Source organism: Elephantulus edwardii, unplaced genomic scaffold, assembly GCF_000299155.1.
Source record: "Elephantulus edwardii isolate Elephantulus edwardi_28Jun2011 unplaced genomic scaffold, EleEdw1.0 scaffold00279, whole genome shotgun sequence".
Taxonomy (NCBI): domain Eukaryota; kingdom Metazoa; phylum Chordata; class Mammalia; order Macroscelidea; family Macroscelididae; genus Elephantulus; species Elephantulus edwardii.
In genome coordinates this window covers 3,076,922-3,081,406 of record NW_006400029.1, presented here as the reverse complement: position 1 = coordinate 3,081,406, position 4,485 = coordinate 3,076,922, and the positions used below count along the sequence as shown (strand labels likewise).

General features: G+C 38.7%; 1 protein-coding gene across 1 annotated transcript in view; it reads right to left on the bottom strand.

Moving 5' to 3' along the window:
- LSM1 (LSM1 homolog, U6 small nuclear RNA associated (S. cerevisiae)) overlaps positions 1-4,485 on the bottom strand; it is a 28,212-nt gene that overhangs the window by 17,862 nt on the left and 5,865 nt on the right. The gene's annotated exons all lie outside the window — the stretch shown is intronic.

Sequence of the window (4,485 nt, the reverse complement as noted above, 5' to 3'; positions counted from 1 at the left end):
AAAAAAAAACAAGTGTCTACCATGATTAATACTGTGATAACAAGACAGCAGGATAGTATGATATGGAAAGAGTGGAAGTAACAACAGAAGTAAAGCTGTGAGAGAAAGAATCACTTTGAGTTTTCACCTGAGGAATGAGAATAAGCAAGAAGAAAATAGTGATTTTGCTTGGAAGAAGCTCAGTCTTCCCCACATTATAATTAGGGATCTCTCAGAGAGCTCAGGTGGCCTAGTGGACAGAAAGTGATGCTACTAAGCCAGAGGTGGGTGACTTTAATCTATGGCCCCTAGGCCTGGTTTTAATTGCTTTTGGTTAAACATTCTTCTAGGTCATCTAGTCCTGGTTTGTTGACTTGCTGTACAGAGGTGCTTGCTGTGACGCTGAAAACTGTGACACTGATGGGTCGAATGTGATAATGGTTACCCATAGTGGATAGTGTTTTAACTGCCCGATTAAAATAAGCTTGGAAGCAGGAGTGGCATCCACTTCCAAAACAGCTTGCCTCCGGAAACTCTATCAACCTGGAGAGATAATGAAAGTCACACAGTGTTCAGGTCTTTTGTTCATAGGGTCACTATGAGTCGCCTACAACTCAATGGCACTTAACAATAACAACAACTCATAGCTTTGTGGGTAAGGACTTGTGATGCTAATCCAAAGTCAAGAGGTTTGAATCCACCAGCTACTCCAATTTACATCCTCTGAAAACCTGCTGGAGGGTCAGCTATGAGTTAGATCCAACTCTGGCAATGAGTTTGCTGCTTGTGCTAGGGAGTTCTGGGGCCTAGTAGCAAGAAGCTGCACCTCAATCCCAAAAGTACAAGGTTTAAGTCCACCAGCTGCTCCATGGGAGAAGGATGGGCAATCTACTCCGGTGAGATTACTTTTCATGAGAAAACTTGCTTGAAGGTCAGCTATGGGTTAGTTTTGACTCTACTGTACACAACAACAAAAGAAAGTAATTCTTAATAAATATGGAACTTCAGAGAGAGCAGCTTTATCTAGCTAGAAGAAATTATCCAAGATAGATCCTGAGAGATTTTTGAGATAAGTTTTTGAGCATGCAAAGAGTAAAAAAGAACAGAAAAGAAGTGAAATCTGTAACTGAGGAAGAAAGGGGATGGGGGGGAATGGCATCATGGAGGATGTGAGATAAATAACAGAAGCCAGAAAGTGGCTACGCTAACTTCAGACTTGACCTTACAGGGAACAAGAAAACACAGAAAATTGATCAGGCAGGACAGCTACTTCCAGAATATACTGACAAATAAAGAAGAGAGCTGAGACAAGGTATAAAGAAGAAACAAGATGAAAGGGCCAAACTGTGAGTATAGAAATGATGAGATATGTCAACTAACTACACTTGTATATTATGTGAGTATGAGTTGAGAGGGTAGAGTAAATGAGATAAAGAAAAGTTTTGAGTTGTGTTGGGAGCATTATTTACCCAATGTTGGAATTAAAAGAACCAATCTTAAGAAGGAAGGTTATACCTGTTTATGATTCTGAAGTGCCATAGGACATGTAAGTCATTGCTTTTGTTAGGTGCCGTTGAGTACAAGTCACAAATAACCCTATGAACAAGTGATCAAATCAGAATCCTGTCCTATCTTGTGCCAACCTCACAATCTCTGACACGCTCAAGCTCACTGCTGCAGACACTGTGTCAATCTACCTGGTTGAGGGTCTTCCTCTCCTTTGTGGTCCCTCCATATTCCCAAGCATGATGTCCTACTCCAAGCAATAGCCTCTCCTCGCAACATGCCCAAAGTATGTGAGATGAAGCCTTATCATCCTTGCCTCCAAGAAGCACTCTGAAGTCAGAGGCAGTTGAACATGAAGCATTAAAATGCCAAAGAGGTTAGAATCAGAACAATTTAAGGACAAATCCACAAGGAGATGACTTAATTATTACATTTCAGGTATGCTAGCTATTTAAAAAGAAAGTAGACCAAAGAGGAATTTCAAGAGACTACCTGTTTTAAAAAGTAGTAGAAGTATGAAAGGTAAGAAAATCAGCAAGTACCAGTAATGGCGATAGTTGACAATGCTATAGAGAATTAAGAAGAGCTGTTCATTGTTGACTTTTAAGAATGTAGCTTCCTCTTTGCCTGTCTGCATACTTCTTATTTCCTTCTCTTGTCTATTGCAGATAGACATTCTTCAAAGATAATATGCAATTAAATGCATTAATTCAGTTAAGTTAATTAGTTCAGTTCAGTTAATTAAGTCAGTTGTGACTGATAATGTTAAAGTTGGAAAATATGGCCTTGGTGACAGAAAAGTAGCTGGAGATTGCATCACAGAACTCTGTACAATCAATAATTTACTTACTATACTTTTTTAAGGAAAAAAAAAAGTAAATGGTGATTATACACATGGACCTTACAAGATGGACTGCACAGGAATTAGACTGACTGTATCTCTGGAAAGGGAGCTCTGGTGATTTAGTGGTAAAGAGTTGTGCTGCCAATCTAAGAGCATGTAGTTCAAATCCACCAGCTGCTCTGTTGGAGAAAGACTGGCAATCTCTTGGTGTGTGACTTACTGCCTATGAAAACCCACTGGATGGTTAGCTATGAGTCAGTTCCTATCTGATGGTATACAATAACAACAACAACAACAACAACAAATCTATGGAAAGGGACAGTGGAGAAGCTCAATATCAGTAGTCAAATCAAGGCCAATGGCCGACTGTGTAATATATCATGAATTACTCCTTTGTAAGTTAAATTAAAATGGAAGAAAATGAAAACAAGTCCATGACAGTCAAAATATCACTTTTGAGTTTACCCCATCTGAATGAAACATCTCAAAAACAGATAATGACTGAAGACCAGATGAGTTGTGGAATTACATCACTTATGAAGAAAGCAAAACATTATAGAAAGACAAGACCAAAATGACTATCAGAAGACTCTGAAATTTGTACTAAATGTAAAGAAGCCAAACAAAAGGAATAAATGGTGATGTAAGAGAGAACAGAAGATTTCAAAGGGCAGCTATAGAAGACAAAGCAAAGTATTTAAAAAAAAAGTACAAAGAACTGGCGCTAGGAAATCAAAGGGAACCAGCAGTTTTGGATGTCTTGAGCTGAAAGAACAAATTCAAGCTTTGAGTTGCAACACCAAAGGATTATATGGGCGAAATCTTGACTGATGCAGGAAGGATCAAAAGAAGATAGAGGGAATATAGTTACTAAATTAAAAAAGGCACCTTTTCCAAGACTTACCTCTTTGTCCTTTTGGCAGTACATGGATATTCAATACTCCAACACAACTCAAGAGTTACCAATTCTTCTTCTGTTAGCCTTATTCACTGTCCACCTCTCAGAAGCATACCAAATGACTGAAAATATCATGGACAGATCAGGTGCACCTTAGCTTTCAAATGAGCAACACTGTTCTTCAGTATTTTGGAGAGGTCCCTGACAGAGAACTTAACCAAAGCAATGTGTCTCCTGATCTGACTTTTGGTATCAAGGGTGTTGACAGTGGATCCAAGTAGGAGGAAATAATTTTCAGTTTAAATTCTTTCTCCATCTAGTATGATGCTGCCTATGTTTTCTTGATGTTGATATGTTGTCCATAAGGAATATGGTAGTCTATCTTTGATTCTCTGTAGTAAGCTTTTCAGGTCCTCTTCACTTGCAGCAAGCAAGGTTATGTCATCTGTATAACATAGACTGTTGAAAAGTCTTCCTCTACTCTTTATGCCACATTAGTCTTTATGGAGTCTGGCTTCACGAATTATGTGCTCAGCACACAGACTGAATAGGTATGGAGAAAAGGATACATCCCTGAAACATACCTTTCCCAATTTTAAACCATGCTGAGGGAAGCCGGAATATCAAATTTAATAATAGTAGACCAAATGCTGTATTGGGAAATGAGGGAAGCTTAATACAAGCTGAAGGTCACCTTGTGACACTGGGGTGTTCCCTAGGAGTCAACATTGTTCTTAGTTTGTGTCAAATGAATCCCTCTTGAGATTAGCATAAAGAGGAACTTGGCCTTATCTGTAAAAGACTTCACCATTATCCTTTGTTTTTGCTTTGCACTTTCTTGTGATATTACTTTGCTTACCTTCCTTATGATTCTAAAATAAATACTCAGAGAAGCATGGCTTGGGGCCTTCAGTCATGGGAACTGTTGGCCCCCTGTTTTTCACACTCTCTGTTCTATGTCATTCCTGGTAGTCTGTCTCATTATTAATAATTATAAAATTATTTCATTCTTTGGGACCCTCGGTCTGCAACACCATGCAATGCTCCCTTGCTCTATTCAGACAACAGCTTCTTGATCTAGGTAAAGATTTCACATGAGCACAGTTAAGTATTCTGGGATTTCCATTCTTCTCAATGTTAAACACAACTTGTTTTGATCCATAGTCAAATGCTTTTGCATAGTCAATAAAACATATTCTTCTGTTATTCTCTGCCTTCAGCCAACATCTACCTAACAGTGAAAAATCCCTGGTGCCAC